This window comes from Odontesthes bonariensis, chromosome 3, assembly GCF_027942865.1.
Source record: "Odontesthes bonariensis isolate fOdoBon6 chromosome 3, fOdoBon6.hap1, whole genome shotgun sequence".
Taxonomy (NCBI): Eukaryota; Metazoa; Chordata; class Actinopteri; order Atheriniformes; family Atherinopsidae; genus Odontesthes; species Odontesthes bonariensis.
Genome location: NC_134508.1, coordinates 35,174,687 through 35,187,594, shown reverse-complemented (window position 1 = coordinate 35,187,594; position 12,908 = coordinate 35,174,687). Strand labels below are relative to the sequence as shown.

At 40.7% G+C, this 12,908-nt stretch overlaps 1 pseudogene; it reads left to right on the top strand.

The window, feature by feature from the left end:
- Window positions 1-12,908, top strand: part of LOC142376978 (dynein axonemal heavy chain 8-like) — a 58,911-nt pseudogene that overhangs the window by 34,882 nt on the left and 11,121 nt on the right.

The following is a 12,908-nucleotide window of genomic DNA, read 5'->3' as shown; positions in this document are numbered from 1 at the left end:
TGTTTACAGGAAGCCTTTGAAATATTGACCAAAAATGAAGCAGAAGTGACCAAAAGAGAAGCAGAAGGAGTGTACAATCTGAGGCATCTCTTCACACAACTTCAGTCTAAAGCTGTTAGTACTATCAAGACATTCAGGCTTTTTTCTTTAAATGATTTTTTTCATGATGTGTTCCTCTGTAACAAAGCTTCGATAATGAATTTTGAACTCGGATTTTCTCAGAGATCAGTGCAAGATGAGCTGGTTTGCATGCAGCCCAAGTTCAAACGAAACCTTGTGGAATGTGTTGCTGTTTTCGAGAAGGATGTTTACTCTTTTAAGGAAGAATACGACTCTGTAAGTAATCTGTGAATGACCTTGTTTCTATGGGTGTTTGGAAAAATGTAGACGTTCTTATCAGCTCATATGATCCTGCATTTCAGGAAGGCCCAATGGTTGAAGGAATTCCTCCACAAGTAGCCAGCAGGCAGCTGCAAGCCTTTCAGGTACCATTACTGCTCACTCTCACCGTTCTATATTCCAGTTAATGTTTTACGCTTAAAACATGTGAGGAAGAAGAAGAAAAGCCTTTAGCTTTATTTTGAGTGGAAGATTATCTATTTTGATAGAGACTTATAAAGACAAATTGAAAAGAAATTCAAATCAAAAGACTACAAACTACATGAAACAGCAGTACAAAAATGTGAAATTACATTTAATTTGAATTTTGGTTTTGGTTTTATAAACATGGCAGTTTTCTTCTCGTTTGCTGAATCTAATTTTATTGCCAAAAAATGTTCTTTTTACTCAGGCTAGATTTGATGAACTGTGGAGAAATTTCACCACATATACTTCTGGGGAGCAACTTCTCGGCTTACCTGTTACGGAGAATAACTTTCTACACCAGAAGAAGTTTGTTACTATCCTGACAAAGCTTTCTATCAGAGCCATCAATGAAAATTCCATTAATATTAACTAACAAAGATTGTAATCTCTTTTAAGGATTTTTCCTTTTTTTTTTTTAGAAAAGAGCTTGAGCTGCTTCGGAAACTCTACGGCCTGTATGATACAGTGATGAGTAAGATCAGTGGGTACTATAAAATCCTGTGGACAGACGTGGACATTGAAAAGATCAATGCAGAACTTGTGGAATTTCAGAATAGGTGGAGTATTTCTGAGCCATTACAACCTGCTTTGTGCCAGCATTGTATTTTTGATTTCTTTTGTATTCCTGTGATAGATATATTGTTTATCATCTCTATTTGTAGGTGCCGGAAGCTGCCCAAAGCACTAAAGGACTGGCAAGCCTTCCTTGACCTAAAGAGGACCATTGATGATTTCAATGAGTCGTGCCCGCTGCTGGAATTGATGGCAAACAAATCCATGATGCGGAGACACTGGGACCGGATTGGAGACTTAACTGGACACCAATTTGAGGTGGAGTCCAAAACCTTTATGCTGAAGAACATCATGGAAGCCCCTTTGCTGAAGTACAAGGATGATATTGAGGTTCGCTGGAAGTTTGAATACATTTAATTCCACAGTTCTAGCAACAATATTTCTTCTTTTTGTATGTGTCTAACCTCCTTAGCCTGGCTTTCTTCATTCATAGGACATCTCCATATCTGCTGTAAAAGAGAAGGATATTGAGGCCAAATTGTCACAGGTAAAAGACTTGTGGTCTGGTCAGACCCTTAGTTTGATGACATTCAAGGATAGAGGAGAACTAATGCTGAAGGGGGCAGAGACAGCAGAGATTCTTACCATCCTGGAGGATAGCTTGATGGTACTGGGCTCACTGCTAAGCAACAGGTAATACAAGTTAACAACAGCTTCAGATTTACATTCCACTGATTAAATCAGTTCCTAAGGAGCCTTGAACTCCGGAACAATATAATGAAAGTCTGTTAAACTAAAGTGAATGTACGCACTTAGTTAAAGAGGAAGAAGTAGAAATAAACTTATCTTGTTCTTAACAGATTTGACATTTACCAACAGCATTTTACAACACCTTTAAAGTTTTAAGTAGCTTGTGTCCTTATCTGCTTTGTACAGGTACAGTGCATACTACAAAACAGAGATCCAGGATTGGCTCTCCAATCTTTCAACATCATCGGAAGTCATTGAACAGTGGGTTATTGTGCAAAACTTGTGGATCTACTTGGAAGCTGTGTTTGTTGGGGGTGACATCGCCAAAGACCTCCCACAGGTGCAGTTCATGCTTTCTATCCTGAGGAAAACTACACCTTAGAATGCTTCCTTAAGTAAAATTCAAACCGCCCTTTTTTTTTCTATTACAGGAGGCAAAACGCTTTCAAGATATCGACAAGTCCTGGATTAAGGTCATGCAGCGTGCTCAGAAGGTGCCAAAAGTGGTGGACTGCTGTGTGGGTGACCCAATGTTAGGGCATCACCTACCCGAGCTTCAGAAACAGCTAGAGCTCTGTCAGAAATCTCTTGCGGGGTAATTCTTTACGAACAACATTAGTCCAAATACTTTAGATTGACTCAAAAAATAAGATGTGCAGAATTAAATAGATTGTTGTTATACCAGTGCAGTGGGTGTTGATGTTACGTATTTCTAATTTAACAGTTACCTTGAGAAGAAGAGGCTCCTTTTTCCAAGATTCTTCTTTGTATCCGATCCATCTCTTTTGGAAATCCTTGGACAAGCCAGCGACTCTCATACAATTCAGGTTAGAATGAGTTTGAACATTGTTGTCACTATGAATATATGGATATACATATACCTATATATAGATATATATCATTTTTAAATTCATTTATTTATATATTCAGTTAAGTAATTAATATAAATTACAGCCATACATCTGAATGTTTGCATGATGTCTTAAAATGAAAATTCAAATAATCACTATGACCTCTTTAAGTTTTACTTGGATAACTTTCAAGTTGACATTTTATCACTTGACAAAAGTCAATTTTGATACAATTGTGTTTCAGTCTCATCTCCTTGGAGTGTTTGACAATGTCAACGAAGCAGAGTTTCATCCAACGAAATATAACAAGATTTTGGCCGTTCTCTCACAGGAAGGGGAGAAATTACCGGTATGTCGTGTGCTTTTAAAGAGTTTAACTGATTCATTTTGGTTTTCTCAACATGTAAAAATATTCCATTGTACAGCCCCAATTCCTAAAAGGTTTGACCACTGTTTAATGTATAATTAAAAACGGAATGCAGTGATTTACAAATCTCATGGATGGTCCCACTCCTTCTTTGTCCGGAGGACGCAGCGTCTGTGATTTCTAAAAAGAATTTTAAATTTTGATTTGTCTAATGACAAAACAATTCTACACTTTTCCTCAGTTCACTCTAAATGAACCATGGTCCAGAGAAGATGGCAGCGTTTCTGGATGGCATTCACATAGGTTTCTTCTTTGCATGATAGAGCTTCTTACTTGCATTTGTGCATGGCAAGGCAAGCTGTTCTCACAGACAGTGGTTTCTGGAAGTGTTCCTGAGCACATGTAGTGATTTCCATGACAAAATTATTGTAAAAAGTTTGTAATACAGAGCTGCCTGAGGGCCCAACGACGACAGAGATTCTACATAGATAGATTCTATCAATCTTTGAATGATATTTTGTACTGTAGACCAGTACAAGCTCTGCAGTTGCCTGATAACGAGCTGATCATTTCAATCAGGTGTGTTGGAGCAGGAAACCTTTAAAACATGCGGGGCAGTGGTCCCCGAGGACCAGGTTTGAAAAACACTGCAGTAGACGATGAAATATTGTGTTACTTTGAGGAACAGTGTTCTGAAATTGCTCCAACATTTGTTGACATAGTTTTTTTGCAGGTTGCTGAGCCCCTGCTCCCTGCTACTTTAAGGGGCTTTTCCAATACCCAGTCATATCCAGCTGCTACACGTTCCTCCAGCTGTTTCCTTTTAGTAGCACTTGCTTTTCCAGCCTATTGCAGATCCCTTCCCAACTTATTTGAGACATTTTGCTACCATCAAGTTCAAAATATTTCATTAAACAGTAAAATGTCTCACTTTCAACATTTTATGTTTTCTTTGACCTAATTTCAACAGAGTGTCCCGACTATATTGAAATTGGGGCTGTAAATCCCTTTTACAGTTCGTGTAAATGGAAAAAAAAAAAAAAAGATTTCTAATCTTTGGTAGTTTAATCTGTAACATTGCTTGGGTGTATCAATTCTTCGGTTTTTAGAAATCTTTGATAATTGCAGTTTGATAAACGTGTATTTCTGCTTTCAGCTGGACAAATGTGTCATGGCGCAGGGAGCTGTGGAGCTCTGGCTTGGAGAGCTGTTGCTGCAACAGCAAGCCTCCTTACACTCCATCATCAGAGCTTCAGATCTAGAGATAAACGATGAAGACTTTGACCTTCTCACTTTCCTTGACAAATATCAAGCACAGGTGAGTAGACAACATTGTGGCCGCTTGGAAATACATTTAGCAGGTTGATTTCTAATGCAAGCCAGTATCTATCAGGTCGCCATGGCTTGCACCTCCAGCAGGTTGTACTGTGTGATATTTGCTTTTGTTATAGATTTTCTCCACAGCTTCAGTCTTGTACTAAATCTATGACACAACTTTCCTCCTTTGTGGAAAAAAGTTTTTTAAATAACAAGTGTGAATATCTTTGGAGTTTTGTACGGAAGCCCAGAGCGGACGTGGTACGTATAAACTTTTGTTTGATGGTTTTCGATCATTTCCAGAAAACAATAATCGTTTTCTCCAGATAACGAGATAATTATCTCGTTATCTGGAGAAAACCATCAAAAAAAAAGTTTATACGTACCACGTCCGCTCTGGGCTTCCGTAGTTTTGAGAGATACGATGGTATCATAATTGATTTCTATATTCATAGAGTTCCCAAGATTCATTTTATTCTGCCTTGTCTGTTTTAAGGTGGGCTTGTTAGGAATCCAGATGCTTTGGACAAGAGATTCTGAAGAGGCCCTAAGAATCGCTGCCGATAAGAAGGAGATCATGCCTCTTACGAAAAAGAGGTTTCACAACCTACTCAGCATGCTCATTAAACAAACCACCTGTGACCTGAGCAAATTCGACAGAGTCAAATATGAAACACTTGTCACAATTCATGTGCACCAGAGTGACATTTTTAATGACCTGGTAAGGTTTTTTTCTTCAGTAAATGTCTGTTCTTTTCTTTCTGTAAAACACTTGAGTTAAGCTCCGCTTTGTTTGCAGGTAAAGAAGCGTGTGAAATGTATCAGCGACTTTGAATGGCTGAAGCAGAGCAGATTTTACTTCAAGGAGGATCTGGACAAAGTCATTGTATCCATAACTAATGTCGACTTCATCTATCAGAACGAGTTCTTAGGCTGTACTGATCGGCTGGTCATCACCCCTCTGACTGACAGGCAAGAAAAGAGAAAATTGATTTTTATAAGCAACTTGCTGTAATAAGTCAACTTTGCTTGTAGGTTTTAATTCCTATGTTGCATTCAAGAACAGTTTTTTTTTTCTACAAAGGTGTTATATCACACTGGCCCAGGCTCTGGGCATGAGTATGGGAGGAGCTCCTGCTGGGCCAGCCGGCACCGGTAAGACTGAAACCACCAAAGACATGGGTCGTTGCCTTGGCAAGTACGTTGTGGTCTTCAACTGCTCGGACCAAATGGACTTCAGAGGACTCGGCAGGATATATAAAGGTACATTAGGCAATGAAACAAGTCATCGAGCAGTGGTGTACAGTTTCATTTATGTGATGTCCTATTGTGTTTTTATTTTCCAGGCCTTGCACAGTCAGGGTCCTGGGGCTGCTTCGATGAGTTCAACAGAATCGACCTGCCAGTGCTTTCCGTTGCTGCTCAGCAGATCTCAATTGTTCTGACATCACGAAAGAAACACAGAAGCACTTTCATTTTTACGGACGGAGACTGCGTGAACTTGAATCCAGAGTTCGGCGTGTTTATCACCATGGTAAGACATGGAAACACACAGTCCTATTAAAAGAAACTCCTTGAAACTAGATGGAAAACATTAGATATACAGTATATACAAAGATATGTCATGCCTCTGTATCTAGAATCCAGGATATGCAGGCCGTCAGGAACTTCCTGAAAATCTAAAAGTGCAGTTCAGGACAGTGTCCATGATGGTGCCAGACAGGCAGGTGGGTCAAGGCTTCTTTCTGTGGAGAGAAACGTTTTTCTTTTTGCTGTGGTCCTAACACATCCCTCTACACTTTTGTCTCCGACAGATTATAATGAGAGTCAAACTAGCCAGTTGTGGATTCAATGAGAATGTTAACTTAGCACAGAAATTCTTTGTTCTTTACAAACTTTGTGAGGAGCAACTCACAAAACAGGTGAGAATCTTGTTAGCATTTCATAAGTCCTATTTTGTTTGGTTATTGAACTACTGACATATAACCTCTGCTATTTGACAGGTCCACTATGACTTTGGACTAAGGAACATCCTGTCTGTGTTGAGAACACTTGGGGCGTGTAAAAGAGCTCGACCTGATGACACTGAGTCCAGCACTGTCATGAGAGTGCTTCGTGACATGAATCTGTCCAAACTGGTATCACACAAACTTAGTTCTTACCAACAGCTGTGATATATTGAATTGTATTGAATTGTGGGTGTGAAAGTATACTCTGTACACTGGATACAGTGCTGTGAATAAAACAATCCATCTGTGTGTTTCAGGTGGATGAGGATGAGCCCCTCTTCCTTAGTCTTATCAATGACCTGTTCCCTGGTATCCAGCAGGACAACAGCACATATACTGAACTTCAAGCTGCTGTTGCTAATCAAGTTGAGCTTGCCGGTCTCGTTAACCACCCACCGTGGAACCTCAAGCTTGTTCAGGTGCCTTAAAATTGTTGTTTAGCATAATTATTATAAAGTTAGCTTTTGGAAAGTACTTTTCTTACTGGTATATCACTGTTGCTGTCTGGGTCAGCTTTATGAGTCTTCTCGAGTGCGCCATGGGCTGATGACTTTAGGCCCAAGTGGGGCCGGGAAGACCTCGGTTATCAACGTTCTTATGAGATCACTGAGTGAATGTGGAACCCCACACAGAGAGATGCGCATGAACCCCAAAGCAATCACTGCTCCGCAGATGTTTGGTCGTCTGGATGCAGCAACTAATGATTGGACTGATGGAATCTTTTCCACACTGTGGCGGAGGTCACTCAAAGCTAAGAAGGGTAATTCCAACATTTTGTCAACATCTAAGCTAAGAAAGTGCTTGTGATTAATACAGATGAGATCCTAAGAAAAAATATAAAACTGTCCAAATGAAAATGGTATTGTATTAAATAATATCTAAGCAATACATAGTATTGTACTTTAGACATTTTTATCATATTACATTCAGTATAACACAATATAAAGGTTGTTGCAATTTTAATGTGATGCTAAATACTGCATCTGCACGATATTACTGCCCAGCTTCAACAAGACAATGAAAATGTCAGCTCAGAAGCTGAGCACTTTTCTTAAGCTATAGATGCCAGTTCATGCATATTTAGAGCTAAAATATGAGACGTCACATGAGACAGCCAGTATGGTTTACTGCACAGTGCGTTGTAACCAAAACACAACAAAACAAAATGGTGCCTTGGTCGTAAGCACCTCGTCCCTGACATGTAATCCCACCTTTCAGATTGACACCACCGCATACGGAACTACACTTAGCCTTGTCTGGTCCGAGGGTAGCAGCTGGGGCAAATCCCAGGCTCCTGTTCCTACGGGACCCCAAAACAGGCCCCTTTTAAGTTCTGGGAATGACAGTGGAGATGCTGTTGTCCTTGGCACACACTGGCTCGCCCACTTTTGATCCAGTAGTGGGACAGCGGCTCATTAGTGACTGACAAAGTGCCAGAGGCTGCCGGAGAACTCAAACATTTAATTGCTTCGACGGGTTTACTCTTCAGGGGAAGTCATCTGGATTGTGCTGGATGGTCCCGTTGATGCAATATGGATCGAGAACCTCAACTCAGTCCTGGATGATAACAAAACACTGACCCTGGCTAATGGTGACCGCATCGTCATGTCACCATCCTGCAAGTTGGTGTTTGAGGTGCACAACATGGATAATGCCTCCCCTGCTACTGTGTCCCGTGTGGGAATGGTTTTTATAAGCTCCTCAGCTCTCAGCTGGCTACCCATCCTCCAGGTACTTTTGTGATATCTAAGTGTTGAAGACTTTTTTTTTCCTGAAAAAGAACAATGCTTTGTAAGCAGTGCTTAGATAGAACTTGGCTTTTGTATTGCAGGGATGGGCCAAGAAGCGCCCTGCTAGAGAGGCAGAGAGCATCATCGGTTTATATGAAAAGACATTTGAGGATGTTTACATGTATATGAGGCAAAACCTTAAACCCAAAATGGAGCTTTTGGAGTGTAACTACATAATACAGGTGTGTATTTAAAAAAAAAAAAAGACTGAGAATAAAAACAGAATCAGATGATGCCTCGAAGCCTGAATTGTTTGACTATGTTCCTTCTTCAGTCCGTCAATCTGCTGGAGGGCCTCCTCCCAACCAAGGAGACAGAGGGCTTTGCTGGAAGCAAGCACCTTGAGCGCCTCTTTGTCTTTTGCCTGATGTGGAGTCTGGGAGCTCTTTTAGAATTAGAGGACAGAGACAAGCTGGAGGTCTTCATGAGAGGTCATGAAAGCGAAATTGATGTGCCTCAAACCAAGCCGGGAGAGACTATATTTGAGTACATGGTCAACACAAACGGTACAGTTATTTGACACGTAAAAGAGCATCAATTTGATGTTTTTTTTTGTATAGTTTAAAGTGAACAAGCATTTGAATGTGGTGGCATGGTGGTTAAGTTAGCACTTCACAGCAAAAAGGGTATTATTGCGGGGTTTGTGTGCCCTCCCTGTATCTGCATGGCTTACACTGTAGTTGCGAGTGTCTGATTGTCCGTCTCTGTATTAGTCTTGTGTTGGACGCTCTAGCGTCCCTGCCTTCTTAACCAATAGCAGCTGTTAAAGGCTTCAGCCTCCTGCTACCCTCAACAGGGTTTACAGAATCTGGTCTCATTCCAGAGGCATCAGATTCGGAGATTTTGTTAAGACCCCTTCGCACTGCATATACCCACCTGAGAGTAATCTTTAGTATCAGTTATACGTTGTTAATTGTTGTGAAATAAGATGTATTAGAAATATTTGCTTTAGATGTCTGATACTGCCTCGAGTGGTGCGCCACAGCACAGACATGAAAGGACCCATTGTGCATACGTTCAGCACATCGCCAGCTTTGACAACGATGGGATGAGAATGGGTTTATATGTGACTAAAAAGAATGGCGACTTTTGTTTTAGGTGAATGGTGTCACTGGAACAATCTTGTGGAGGAATATGTCTATCCAACTGACCATGTGCCTGACTACACCTCCATTCTTGTTCCAAATGTGGATAACACAAGAACCTCTTTCTTGCTGGAGACTATTGCCAAACAACACAAGGTGATCTTGTGGTTTTTAAAAGAATATTTAGATAATGTTTATACTTAAAAATATGTTACTTTTTGTCTAAACTCTAAATGTTTTATATGTACAGGCCGTACTGCTTATTGGTGAACAAGGGACAGCGAAGACAGTGATGATCAAAGGCTATGCAAAGAAATACGATCCTGAGACGGATCTGTTCAAATCACTGAACTTCTCATCTGCCACAGAGCCCTTGATGTATCAGGTAAAAGATATTTTAAAATGCTTTTTGTGCTTGAATTTTTACAGTCCTACATTGGTTCATGTTTGCAAAAACTTTCTTCGTACACAGCGATCAGTGGAAAGTTACATTGAGAAAAGGATTGGCAGCACCTATGGACCCCCAGGAGGACGCAGGATGACCATCTTCATCGATGACATAAATATGCCTATTGTCAACGAATGGGGAGATCAGGTGTTGCTTTCTTTTTTTTTTTTAATGAACATCTGTCTGTCTATCTGTCGCTTTAATCTGATGAGTTACTTTATGTGGCTATCCAACCAGATCACAAATGAGATAGTCCGCCAGATGATGGAAATGACTGGCATGTACAATCTGGATAAACCAGGAGATTTCACCACGATTGAGGATGCACAGATTCTGGCTGCCATGATCCACCCTGGTGGGGGTAGAAATGACATCCCACAAAGACTGAAGAGACACTTTACAGTCTTCAACTGCACTCTGCCAGCCAACACCTCCATTGATAAGATCTTTGGTAGGTTGGTCTAAAATAATCCCATTTGTTCTGCTTCCATTACTGTAGTTTTCATTTTACAGTTAACGGTTTCTTCATGTTCTTTTTGTGCAGGTGTGATTGGCTCTGGATATTTCCATGAATGCAGGGCATTCCAGCCAAGCATATCAGCAATGGTTAAATGTCTAGTGTCTGCTGGGAGGATCGTTTGGCAGTGGACAAAGGTACTTACCTGGAATATGATGAGAAGTTTATAATAGGAATTGATTATAGGTATATGGTATTGATAAGTTTGTTAACTTGTTTTATGACACCACATTGAAGGTCAAAATGCTTCCAACACCATCAAAGTTCCACTACATTTTCAATTTGAGGGACTTGTCCAGGATCTGGCAGGGAATGTTAAACGTTAAGGCAGAGGAGTGTGGTGACATCTCCACCCTATTGGCTCTTTTCAAGTGTGAATGTACAAGGGTGATAGCAGACAGGTAAAATCCTTTTTTAAGTTAAAAAACAAAAAGTTGGAAGAAAGCATTACTCTAAGACTTTGCTTTGTTGCAGGTTTATTTGCTCTGAGGACAGAGATTGGTTTGAGAAGGCTGTATGTCGTGTCATCCAAGAGCACGTTGACCCAAACCTCGTTCAAGAGCTTCATTCTGAGCCGTATTTTGTGGACTTCCTCCGAGATGCACCTGAGCCAACTGGAGAGGAAGACGATGATGCCTGTTTTGATGCCCCTAAGATCTATGAACTGGTGTGAAATCTGAATTCGTACATCAGCGCTTGATAGTTTCATGGTAGTAAGTTGATGGAGGAAACTGTCACCATAATCTGTATGAACAACTTGTTTCAGGTGCCAGATTTTCAGTTCTTGTCAGATAAGCTTGTGATGTATCAAGCTCAGCACAATGAGGTAGTAAGGGGCTCCACCCTGGATCTGGTTTTCTTCAAAGACGCAATGACTCATCTTGTCAAGGTGACACCTGAAGCGAGTATAGCTGATGCATTTCTTGTAGACTAGGCTAGATATAATACTGATTCTTTTTAGATTTGCTCCTCTTTAGGTCTCACGAATCATTCGCACTGACAATGGAAATGCCCTGCTTGTGGGAGTGGGAGGATCAGGAAAACAGAGTCTGACGCGCCTGGCCTCATACATAGCTGGATACAGCATCTTCCAGATCACATTAACCAAGTGAGATGAGTCATAGTTGTGAGAGCTCTGTTTGTAGGGACTTTAATCACACTGATCAAACTGTTCTTGGGGCTCTCTGAGGGTTAGAGGCGCTCCCCAAAGGACAATGAACCATCAGGGGCTTTTTTTCTGCTTGCATTCAAGTGATATAACCTGCAAACCTGTCTCAGTCGGCCCTAGGTGTCACTTTAAGTCCATTCCTCTGTTTCAAAAAAATAATAATAATACAATAATTTCTTATTATATATTGCTTATAGGCAATGTTTTAAATAGGTTTGTTTGTTTTAGTTTTTTTTACTTCCCTTTGATAGTAGTGGTTCCAGTGGTGTGTTCATACCTTCAACCAGTCACTGTACACTTACCTCATCTGGACCTATCACGTCACCTTCATGTCTCCGTTATGCTGGGAAAGCTCCCGCTCCAAAGTAGAAATTAAAGACGCCACAGAAGGAGTTCTATAAACTGTGAGCTCCTACTATAGACGTTCTTCCAGGGTCTCGGGTGATTGGTCAAGCACATGAATACAGTACTAAGATCAGCTCTAATTAACTGCAATTAATTTTATCCTTAAAAGTAGGAAACAAATAAAAAGTTCAATTCGATAAACGTACCTATTAAAGGCGGGGTAGGGGATCTTTTTCTGGAACATTTTTTTACATATTGCTTGAAATACTCTTCACACCCCCATTGCAACCAATTAATTAAAAGTTTTGACACAAATATGAAATTTTTTAGTGGCCTCTAGAACGTACAATCTAGGAAAAACAGTATGCAATCATTGTGAACGGACCGTTCACAATGATTGGATTCTGATGCCGTCTATCACCTGCAATCTGCTCCCCCCCCCCCCCCCCCCCCCCCCCCCCCCGTGCGCGTACCCTGCTCCGTGAACGAATTATACGTCTAGAAGCTTGGCAGGAAGCTAAACTAGAGCCAGCTTGGCTAGCACCTAGCATTATTAAACGTATAGTTAGCATAAACTAAATACTAAATACTAAATACGGCAACAATCGATGCTTGCTGTCAGAACAGCGCTCGTGCACCTTCTTGCTCGTGCGCGTTCATGTACTCTAGAGGCGTGCCTTCGGGGGGAAAGTGAAGAAAAGGGTTGGGACTTTTTACCTGTGTATTTTCAAAATGCAGCTTCGCTGGACCCAAAATCCAGGATCTCCTACCCTACCTTTAAAATACAAGAATGAGTGTCCTATGAAGCCATGAGCTGTTTGTAGTTGCATTTGCACTGAAAGTGAAATGCTGGGCCTTCTTTCCAATTATGTGGTGTTTATTTTTCCTTACTTAGAACATACAACATGAGTAATTTCATGGATGACCTGAAACTGTTGTATAACACAGCGGGGGCTGAGGGCAAAGGCATCACCTTCGTCTTTACAGACAACGAAATCAAGGATGAGGCTTTCCTCGAGTACCTCAACAATATTCTCTCTTCTGGAGAGGTGAGATCTCATAAAGGTATAAAGGCGTATCTGAATATCTGCTGATTGTGTAACTGAACACTGGAATCTTCAGTCTAATTGAAACGGACTGGAATTGGTCCTGTATGACTGAAA